Here is an 11811-nt window from a genome sequence, read left to right as displayed (position 1 = left end):
CTTTGTTCTTGCAGGATATTTTTTTCTTGCTATAGAATTCTGGGTTTTGTTTTGTATTTTTTTGAAAAAAGATATTGTGTCACTGACTTCTGGCCTCCATAGGTTATGATAAGAACTTGTTTGAATTATTTTTCCTCCGTAACATGTCATTTCTCTCTGTGTGCTTTCAAGATTATCTCATTACCTTTGGTTTTCAGCTGTGTGCATGCTATGGGTCAGTGTGGTTTTCTTTGTGTTAATCCTGCTTAGGGTTCTCTGAACCTCTGAAATCTGTACACTTATGCTTTTCACCAAGTTTCAGAAACTTCTGGCCATTATATCTTCAGATATATTTTCCTACCCTTTCTTCTCCTTCTGGGATTCCAAGTACTCATATGTTAAATCTTTTGATGTTGCCCCAAAGGTTACTGGCTCTGTTATTTATCTTCAACCTTTTTTCTTTTTTTCAGATTGGCTAATTTCTATTGCTCTGTCTTCAGGATCACTGATTCTTTTTTCTGTCATTTCAGTTCTGCTATTAAGCTTATCTAATGTTTAATTTGAGACACTGCATTTTTCAGTTCTAGAATTTTCATTTAGTACTTTTTTATAGTTTCTAATTCTTTGCTAAGACTTCCTGTTTCTTCATTGCGAGCATATTTTCACAATGCTTTTGATCCTGGTGAAAATATTCTGTATATTGATTCATGCTAGGAAAACATGTAAACTTACTAACTTATGAAAAGTTTCAGTTTCAACAAATGTCCCTACCCTTTTAGCTAGGTCACAAAAAAGGCTTTTCCTTTCCTTGGATTTTGTTCATATGCAGTGTGATACTGGTGAGAAAAGATAAATCACACTGTCATGTTTTGGGTTTTGATTATGAAATATTTGGCAAGTATTTTTCTTAAAGTCTTGAACTGGAGTTAAAAGTCAGTAAGTCTTTGTAAAACTCTTCCACCGTTCAACCAATGAGGACTTTTTTCATATCTAGCTGGAATTTTTTTGATGTATATGGAAGATTCAAAAATATCTGTGCTATGAATCTGATTTTGTAGGGTGCAAATTGACAACATTTCTTCTTGATTTTAAAGTCTTTTGAGACAAAATGTACCCACAGTATTAATTGGGCAGTGTCTCATATTGCACAACTCATCTAAAGCTGAAGAAGAGTATGTGTAGCCTTTCTAATCTTGAGTTAATTGCTCCTTGATATTGTTAGAAAGATCTTCTATGAGCAATTGTTTGGTGGCTTAATTGAAGATATTTTTCACTTTTTATAAAATATAATTTAGTCTTTTTTCATAATATCCTAAAAAATTTTCTATAAGTAAACTAATAATTTATCTTTCTATCTCTCCATCTAAAATTTGATTTCTTTTTTGTTTTTTTTTTTAATTTATTGTGCAAACAGCTTTTTTGTTTTGCTCTGTCACAGCAATTACAGTTGGCGTTCATTGTGAAATTCACAGTACCTCTTTTTCCAGTCTCTTTTTTTTTCACTGTTCTGGCCATGGCATTGGTCTCCACTTGATTGGGCATCATTAATATACTTTCATTTTAAGTTTAAAAATTTGGGGGCCGGCCCAGTGGCACAGTGGTTAAGTGCACGCCTTCTGCTTCAGCAGCCTGGGGTTTGCTGGTTCGGATCCCGGGTGCAGACATGGCACCACTTGGCAAGCCATGCTGTGGTAGGTGTTCCACATATAAAGTAGAGGAAGATGGGCACGAATGTTAACTCAGGGCCAGTCTTCCTCAGCAAAAAGAAGAGGATTGGCAGTAGATGTTAGCTCAGGGCTAATCTTCCTCAAAAAAAAAAATTTGTACATACTTATTTTTAAACCTAGAATAATAATTTAATTATAATTAAAGTAGCATTTAAATTTAATTAACAATTATTACTTTTTTCATATCACTGTAACTCATCTTCAGAAAATATGCAAATAAACACATCAGTTTCTTGACATCAACTAGATCAATGATGTGTTTATGTATAATGCTAGAAATAACATATACACACAACGTGTACACTCTAACACAAAAATAATACTATGCAACACAGTGGTTAAAGTGAAATGTAGTCCTACCAAAGCAATAAAGTGGTCAGTAATGGGAAAATATTTTACACTGCTTCAGCTTTTTAAATTTCAATTAATTAAAATTAGATAAAATTCAAAAGTTAAGTCCTCAGTCACACTAGCCTTGTGTCTTAGGAAGTTCGATCTGGTGGCCATACAGAATATACTAGATGTAGGGGGGAATGGAAGGAGCATCAGAAGACACTGACTGCAAGGTGTCTGCCCAATATTACCAGGTACTGCAATAATCCAGATTGGACATAAGAAAGATTCACTACAGCTGTGATGGTAGAAAAAGGTCAAATGTTTTTCATATGTTAAGTAGAATTAGCAGGATGTGAAGACTAATGGGACGTGAGAGACCAAAAATTCCAGAAAGATTATCAAGCACTGAGTGTTCCTGTCAGCTCCCAGTTCAGTTATTTAAGTCCAGCCTACTAGAATCTTTTGTACCAGTACTGATGTCCAGGAAGTTGCATTCCAAGATTGGTATTTGAATTAGGGGCCAAGTCTGCTAATTACCCCCAATATTCACCTCCCTTTCCTCCATAATAAAAAAAAAAATCATCACTTTTTTACTTGCTTATGTGGCACTCAGGATCATGATCATCTTCCTCCGCCTTATTGGTCCATGGGTCTTCAGTTAGGGCCAACTGGAGATAGCTGGAATTGTGTGGCAATTTGGGGGAACCTTCCTTTAATGCACCTGGTTCATCCCCTTTTCTTTCTTCCTCCATGAGTCCATTCTGCCTGGATTTGAATAATGTGATTTGGAGGGCTTTGGAGCAGAGCTACAATGCCAGGCTTAGACTGCCCACCTCCAGAATTTTATGTGACAGAAAAATTTTCTTGGTTGAATCACTGCCATTCTGGGTCTGTCTATCTTACTCATAGATGAACATAATCTTTACTGATTCGTCCAGGTTGCCATCTATACTATATACATCACACCCAACAATCTTAATCAAAAGCAGAGCAAAGATTTCTCATGAGTGTTCTCATGTAAGTACTCATCCCCACCTCATCAAACATTCAGAGTACTTGCAAGTGGGAGACACATTTATTTTCCTTCTAGGACATACTTTTCTGCGTTTCTGGTAGAATGAGAAAAGTGCTAAATGACCTTTTGAAAATTGCATGAACTTTGGAGGTAAAGGCATTAGGAGATGCTATTTGAGATCATCCGTAGGGAAAGAAGAGCAGCCATGTTAATTTATAGAACATTGTAAGACAGAAGCTTTAATAAGATGCTCCTAAGCTTGAGACACGTAAGCAGTGAGTGTTAGCAGAAGTAAGTGGAATTTCAAACCCTGCTATACTTGGCTTTTAAAATGGGAGCTGTTCCCCCAGGTTTGGCTTTGGAAGATTGAAATAGAGCGATGCTTTGAGGCAGGTAGAGAAAGGGGAGCTACAATCCGTGAGGGAACAATCCTGTCTTGCATCTCCTAACTGACCAATTGACGATAATTCCATTCTGAAACTTGGGCTTAAGTCTGGACTGCTATCTCCAACCTTGGGAACCCTTCATTCTTTCAGGAGTGAAGATAGAACTCCAGCCTATCAGGTGCCATATTTCTGATTTAGAGTTTGCAGAGAGGGCTTACAATTTCTCTTAGAAAAGGTAGAATTGGAACTAGACCCATGGAGAAGTCTGAGGATTGAGATCTACACCATGATGTCCATCCTTGATCTTTCCTGAGCTGAATTCCTGACAGAAAGAACCAGATAAAAGGCTTATGTCCATGTCACTGTAAGGATGAAGGTTTCCTAAGGCCTGGGATAGGTACTCCTGTGAACTCCCAGACCCAAATTACCTCCTGTAGACATACAATTGGCCCTTCTCCCATTCAACCCAGAAACAAATATTTCAATTCCTTCTTCCACCAGCCTACCATCTACTAAGTTTGCATAAGTTCCAATCATGACCTCTCAAACTTTGTCTCTTTGATTCATTTCCCATCAGGATGCTGGGACCAAGCACTTTCTTTTGTCCTACAGCTAGCCCTTCTACTGGGGACCCAGTGACAAATCTAAAATGTATCTGCCTTCAAAGATCTGCCTGTTGAGTTAGAAATGTAGACCAGTAAGAAGATGCTCATAATGCAGTGCAACTAAGAGCTGTGAAACAATGGTACAGGAGGCTGAAGTAGGTAGGCACCAAAAACAATCTGGCAGGACTTCATGAAATAATATGGAGACTTCTCTTTGGGCCACACTAGATAACCAAAAATCCTACAAAGTGTCTGGAAATGCTCAGTAAAATAGAAAAATTATTATTTCAAATGCTCATAGATAGTCTGTCAAATGTTTAGATAGCTGAGTATCTAAGAATATTAAATCTGCCTTGGGGCAAAATGGACAAAGAAAACTGAAAAGTCAGTAATGCTGGGCTCCCCTAAGATGTTACAAAATGAATGAACCTGGAGAAGAAAGTGATGCCAGAAGCTACAAGGAGAAATAGACACATCCGTCCACATAGTGGGAGACTTTAACATATCCTCAGTAAGTGATAATGCAAGCAGACAAAAATTGTGTGATGAACATACTGATTTAATGATAACATACTGACTTTATTATAAAAGCCATGCACTTAACATGCACTGAATACCTGCTAAAGTGCACATGGGTTATTTTAAAAAATTGACAAAGTTAGAGAAGTCAAACATCTTGATTTCAAAACTTACTACTAAGCTGTTGTCCTCAAAATTCTGTTACTGACATAAGGATAGACATACAGATCAATGGAATAGAATTGAGAGTCCATGAATAAACTCAACATCTATCATCAATTGATTTTGACAAGGGGGCCAAAACCATTCAGTGGGGAAAGAACAAATGGTTGAAAACTGGAAAAACTGGATATCCACATGCAAAAGAATGAAGTCAGACCCTTACCTCACACCATATACAAAAATTAACTCAAAATGGATCCAAGACCTAAAAGTAGGAGCTAATACTATAAAACTCTTAGAAGAAAACATGGGGGAAAGCTTCGTGACATTGAATTTGGCAATGATTTCTTGGATATGACACCAAAAGCACAGGAAACAAAAGAAAAAATAGATCAGTTGAACTTCATCAAAATTAAAAACCTTTGTGCATCAAAGGTCACAATAAACATAGTGAAAAGGCGGCCCTTTGAAAGGGAGAAAATATTTCAGATTTTTTATCTGATGAGGTTAATATCCAAAAGATGTAAAGAATACCTAAAACTCAACAACAATAAAAAACAACATAATTTAAAAATGAACAAAGGAATTGAATAGACATTTCTCCCAGGGAGATATACATATGGTCAATGAGCACATGAAAAATGATCAACATCATTAATCGTTAGGGAAATGCAAATCAAAACCACAATTAAATACTACTACATACCCATTTTGATGGCTGAAAAAAATAAAAAGATAAAAAGCATTGTTGAGGATGTGGAGAAATTGCAGTGCTTGTACATTCCTGGTAGGAATGTAAAATGGTGCAGCTGCTGTGAAAAACAATATGGTGATTCCTCAAAAATGTAAACATAAAATTACCATGTGATCCAACAATTCCACTTCCAGGTATATGCCCAAAAGAATAGAAATCAGGGGGGCCAGCCCCATGGCGTAATAGTTAAGTTTGGAGCATTCCACTTCAGCGGCCCAGGTTTGCGGGTTCAGATCCTGGGCACTGACCTACACTACTTGTCAGCCATGCTGTGGCGGTGACCCACATATAAAAAAGTAGAGGAAGTTTGGCAGCAGATGTTAGCTCAGGGTTAATCTTCCTCAGCAAAAAAGAAAAAAAAACGATTTGAAAGCAGGGACTTGAACAAATATTTGTACTCCAATGTTCATAGCAACATTGTATCACAATAGCCAAAGGTAGAAAAAATCCAAATGTCCACAATAGATGAATGGATAAACAAAATTAGTTTATACATATTGTGGAATATTATTCCAACTTTAAAAAGGAATACGTTTTTGATACGTTCTATAATATGGAAGCTTTGAACACATTATGCTAAGTGAAATAAACCAGACACAAAATGACAAATATTGCATGCTTCCACTTACATGGGGTGCCTAGAATTGTCAAATTCATAGAGACAGAAAGTGGAATAGTAGTTCCCAGGGGCTGGGGGGGGGGGGGGTGCAGAGGCCAAGGGATGGGGAGATGTTTAATAGGTACAGAGTTTCAGTTTGGGATAATGAGAAAGTTCTGGAGATGGATAGTGGTTGTGCAACAATGTGAATGTACTTCGTGCTACTGAATTGTACACTTAAAAATCATTAAAACTGTAAATCTTATGTTACTTATTTTACCACAATAAGAAAAATGATGAAGGAAACATAGACTACCCATATCTTTATAAAATATAAATGAAGGCCATTTAATCCTTGATGTGGGTACATGACATCCAAGTAGAAAACATAACGTATCTATGAAAACGTATCTATGAAAATAGAAAAACTTCCATTTCAGTACCTCCTTGAGCAAAGTTAAAAGTGAATTAAGTGGAAAATTTTTAACAAATTTACCAAAATTAACAAAGTTTGGAAACAATCAACAACAATTATGTATAGATAAAATGGAAAAATTGGTAGGCATTAATAATAATTATGTAGAAGTATCATGACTAATATTTATAAGGTTTTTAAGAAATGAGGAAAACAGGTTACTTGCAAAAATTCGAGGTCTCCCCAATTTTGTAAAAATTAAAGATATGCCCTAAAGTATAAATGTCTAATATATACCCAGTATTTTTTTTTATAAAGATTTTATTTTTTCCTTTTTATCCCCAAAGCCCCCCAGTACATAGTTGTGTATTCTTCGTTGTGGGTTCTTCTAGTTGTGGCATGTGGGACGCTGCCTCAGCGTGGTTTGATGAGCAGTGCCATGTCCGCACCCAGGATTCGAACTAACGAAACACTGGGCCGCCTGCAGCAGAGCGCGCAAACTTAACCACTCGGCCACGGGGCTAGCCCCTATACCCAGTATTTTTAAAGGCACATTTGATACTGGACGCTGGCTAATTCTCACGAGTTGATAAAACTTTCGAAATTGAGGTTTCTTCACTCCTAAGTAGGTAACAATTCCTTCTTTCATGTTTGTGTCATGTTGAGTGAGTAAGCCGTGAAACACAGCCGTTTCGTTCAAATCCACGTCACCCCCTAGAAGCTCATGGGCCTTGGCAAAGTTGTTTAACTTGCCTAAGCTTTCTTTTTCTTCATTGGTATAATGGTGACATGAGTCCCACATGCACAGGGTTTTGTTGCTAGATTTAAATTAGGTAATGATGTGAATCTGTATCTAGTGCTATGCCTGACACAGGAGAGTGTAAACATAATTGACTCAGCCACCCTCCTTGGGATAGGCGTGTTGTTGCTGGAATAGAACTGGCAGTGATCGTTGGGTGGGACACTGACAGTATCTAGTGCTCTGGCCAAGATACCCTGTCATATGAGAGCTGTGATGGTTCATTTCATGTGTCAGCTTGACTGGGCCACAGGTGCCCAGAAATTTGGTTAACCGCTAATTCTGGGTGTGTGTGTAGGGGTGCGTCGGGGGAGACTGACATTTGCATCAGTGCACTGACTAACGGAGATTTGCCCTCCGCAGTGTGAGTTGGCCTCACCCCGGCCATCGAAGGCCTGAATAGAATAAAAAGGCTGAGCAGGAAAGCATGCTTTCTCTCTGCCTGCCTTTGAGCTGGCCATCAGTCTTCTCCTGCCTTTGGACTCAGACTCCAACTGGAACTTACACCAGCTCTCCTGGTTCTCAGGCCTTCAAACTTGGACTAGGATAGACCATCGGTTATCCTGCTCTCCAGGTTGTCAACTGCAGATCTGAGGACTTCCTGGCCTCCATAACCGTGTGAGCAATTCCTTACGATAAGTCTATATATCTGTATGTACATATTTGTATCTATACACGTATGTATATATTATCTATATCTAAATTTATATTTCTACATAGATATAGATAGCTCCTATTGGTTCTGTTTCTCTGGAGAACCCAGACTAATAGAAGAGCGAAAGAGAAATCTCAGACATGCAGGGGCTCAGCATCATGCCGTCTAGACTAAGTGACCCCCAGAGGGTGGCTGAGGGAACTCAGGGGAGGAGGTCCAGCCAAATGATATTTAAATCAGAACCAAGCTTTCACGGAAGAGGAGATGGGGCTCACACCCAGCAGCGATGCTCCCACAGCTCTGACCCTCCTCCAGTTCCTCTCCGTCTCCATGCGCTTTCCCTTCTTGGTGGTGGTTTGCAATCTCAGGAGTTCCCGGATGAAATTCGAAACCGCCCCTACCCCTCCCCGCTGAGAGAGAGCAAGGAGAGTGAAGGAAGACGCAGACCACTCCGGTTTGGTAGGTGGCAGGTTTAATAAGCAAGGGAACTTACATAGGAAGCCTGTCTTGGGCAGCTGCAAGTGAGTCATCTCTGGACCACCTGCCAGAGACTTAAAAGTTTATACAGAGGCCTTAACTGGGTTTAGCCACATACCCAGTCCGGATGGTCTCAACACATTATTCTCTCAAGGCTGTGTCCTAGGCATGGCTGCTAGCGCAGGAACAGTGGGCAGAACGTACATGCCAAGGAGGAGGGTGGGGATGAGTGGGGAAGGGGCCTCCGGTTGCCCGGGGCCAGCTCTCAGGTCAACCAGCAGTCAGCTCCTCTCCATGACCTCCAACAGCCTCCATCTTTTCAAAGGCTGCCGGCGGGATTCTGCAGTCTTCTGTTAGGGCACCTCGCTATCCAGCGTTGTGGTCAAGAGAATAGTCATTTGAAGGAGTTCCCTGTTGGGAGCCAGCCCCAGAACACCCACTTGTCTGTTCAGACCTTTTGTTTCTTCCTCAAATTGTGCTCACACAGTGGGTCATTTTCAGGAAGTTTGTAGGAAGAAGAGATGTCTTTAACTTCGGATATTAAAAAGCATCTTAACATACAGAGTTCTATCACATTTTTTCCCTTTTTTCTGTAATTTTCTCCACAATTATTCATAAGCAGACATATCACATGGTGATTTGAATCATTCTACCACAAGTCATCATGAGACTCACTTTAAACTATATAATGTAGAATAATTTGCCGAACTTTTTCACTATTTTTATATGTATAAGAAATACATGTAAATTTATAAATTCATCTAACAGCTATGAACATGTTTATAGGAAAAGTTTATATTTTTTATCGATTACCATCATAGGGATAAATTATCATCTCTGAAATCATCAACTGTTGCTCAGTCATCCGCATAATGGGTTGTGTTGACTCACATTGATGCCAGCAGTGTTGGTCTAAGTCTGGTAGCTTCTAGTATGTGTCTAATTCTTGCCTTACTGTCTGTCCTTGGCATGGCTCACCCCTGCCCCATTAATGTTGCGCTTGGCCATATGACTTGTCTAATCAACAGAATATGGACTAATTAGAATGGGTGTATAGACTTTAAAGACACTTTAGGCCAGCCTTTTGTGCTTCTGCCATCTGCCATGAAAATAAGATGCCCTGGAACTTGCTGGCCAAAATAAAGAGACACCAGAAACAGAAGGGTAGAATAACCTTTTTAACCACGTGAAGTATTTCACAATCACCCCTTCTAAGAAAGCAACTGGAGGCTTTCCATCAGGTGAGCGAGTAGAAAACTGGAAATTCAATATAGGAGAGACGTGAAGAGAATCCCTAATGATGGTGATGGGTAAGGCCACAGTCTCTCTTGTGCACCAGGCACAGAGGGCGACCGGTCCAGAGTGGATATTTAAAAATTGTGGCCAAAGATGATGTAGACCCTTTCTTCCACAGTAAACACTCAAGTATAATAAAGGTAAATTGAACCCAAATTTTTATTAGTGAAATCCATAATACTGGTATACAGCTGACGCTATATTATGAAGCATTAAAGGAATATTTTTAAATCTTGAATGTCTACCTTGAGGCAATATACTCTATTTACATAGAACGTCTGCCCAAAAATATGGAAGAGGCTGAAAAACCTAGTTTTTCAGTAGTTATCTCTGAAGATCTTTGAGGAAAGCAGAGAGAATAACACTTTTTTTCTTTTGAATTTAGTACTACGTGTGCACGTGCTATGAAAACGAACTGAATAAATATATCTCCCCAAATTCCAATTACACCTTTGTTCATTTCCTCATTGTAAATTTTGGCCATCTTTAGTCTTGAGGCTAACAGAATTCCAGGAATTAAAAGAGTAGGCTCCTCTGACTCTGGGAGGAAAAAATACTTACAAGGTTAGACCAATAATATTTCCCCTGTTCCCCACAGCTCCCAAAAATCAGATAATAAAAAACTCCTAGTAACTGTTCTCACTAAATATATAGACTTTAATACTTCAGAATTTTTGCTGTCTTTTTAAAATAAACATTAACCTCTCAATGGTCTGTAATTATGTTTGGTGGTCTTAATTATACATACATTTAAATTGTCATGTTTTATGAACTGTATACATATTTGTAAAATTTTTGTTAAAATAAATGATCTACTTTATTCTGGTTCTTTCTTCATACATGCATGAAAAGTTAATGAAATTTATGAGTCTGCTAGAATTCTTATTTAAATGAAATGTTAGAAAGTCTGTGACTAATTTAAAATAAAACCAGTAATTATTTCAGAAATTATGCATAACCCATTTTAGCAATTAATGCAAGAGCACACGTACACTCTTGGCTAATGGGCAATGCTTCCTTGCTCCTAAGAGAGAGTCACAGGAAATGATCTCTCTTTTTCCTCTGGATGTTGTCATGTCAGCATAGAACGTCTAGCAACCTATCATGGTACCAACCAACACCAGGAGATGCAGAGTGAAAAATGGAAGAGAATCTCTCTGTACATTTCATTTTGCTGATGAGTCAAAAATCTCTGGAGCCCGCTGTCCTTCTGTAAACCTGTTATCTGACTCCATATAGTTTCTCATTGCTTCAGTCAGTTTGTATCCTGTGTCTAACATCTACGGGTCATAGTTCATACCGGGAGCTGGAGATACCGAGATGAAGCCGATTTCATCACAGCCATCAACCAGCTCACTGTCTGCTGGGGGATGAACATACACACACACAAACACACACAGAGCCATGGCCTGGGTGTTAAGTGTTGTCCTACAGGTTGTACAGATGCTTTGTGAAGCAAGACGCACCTAATGCATCCAGTGTCAGGAGCAAGGAGTGGAGAGAGATTGCAAGAATATCCAAAACGCCAACAATCAGAAAAAGTGGAAATGTAAACCACAGTGATGGCAATCAGGTACCACTATATACCCACCAGAGTAGCAAAAAAGAAAAAAATTTTTTAACTCATGATGCTAAGTATTGTCAAGGATATGGAGAAAGAACACTCATACGCTGCTGGTGGAGTGCCAGTCAGTACATTTGTTTGGGAATCTATTTAGAAGAACTGAACTTACTAAAGTTGAACACAGACATACTCAGGACCAAACCCAAGCAATTCCACGTCCGGAATATACAGAAAGTACATGGTGTGCAGTATCTACAGAGTACACGTGTGCTCTGTAAGACACGTACACGCATGATCGTAACAGTCCTATGAGGAGCTCCAACCTCCCAATACAGTATTCCCAAGAACACAGAAGGAAGGATTTTCAGTGAAGGGCTGTGTTGGAAAGTTCCTTTTATATGGATCTTAGCTGGGACTACAGGACTATGAAGGCTCCTTAAAGAAATTGTGCTGGGCACACAGTGAATTTGTGGTGTCCAAAGTAGGAATTCAAAGACAAGAAAAGCAACATATGGAACTAGAAA

This window comes from Equus przewalskii, chromosome 9 (genome assembly GCF_037783145.1).
Source record: "Equus przewalskii isolate Varuska chromosome 9, EquPr2, whole genome shotgun sequence".
NCBI classification, from domain to species: Eukaryota; Metazoa; Chordata; class Mammalia; order Perissodactyla; family Equidae; genus Equus; species Equus przewalskii.
The sequence above is the reverse complement of the archived record's forward strand: the minus strand, read 5'-3'. Positions refer to the sequence as shown.